The following is a 471-nucleotide window of genomic DNA, read 5'->3' as shown; positions in this document are numbered from 1 at the left end:
AAGACGAAGACGAAGACGAGAGAGATCACAGAAACTACAATGTAAGCCCTTGACATTTATAAAATTCTACATATTGCCTAAAACTCTACATAGTTAGCAAAAAAGCCCCAACATTTGATTTCATCAAAAGATTTTTGAAATGAACGAAAGAACCCTGACCCAGTAATAACCAATCATTTATAGATGTTGAATTAGTCCTTCAAATATATATATATATATATGAGATCACAGAAACTACAATGTAAGCCCTTGACATTTATAAAATTCTACATATTGCCTAAAACTCTACATAGTTAGCAAAAAAGCCCCAACATTTGATTTCATCAAAAGATTTTTGAAATGAACGAAAGAACCCTGACCCAGTAATAACCAATCATTTATAGATGTTGAATTAGTCCTTCAAATATATATATATATATATATATATATATATATATTGCACTTATATGAGATTATGAATCTATCATATTC

This window comes from Tarenaya hassleriana, unplaced genomic scaffold, assembly GCF_000463585.1.
Source record: "Tarenaya hassleriana unplaced genomic scaffold, ASM46358v1 Cleome23, whole genome shotgun sequence".
NCBI lineage: Eukaryota > Viridiplantae > Streptophyta > Magnoliopsida > Brassicales > Cleomaceae > Tarenaya > Tarenaya hassleriana.
Note: the sequence above shows the minus strand (reverse complement) of the source record.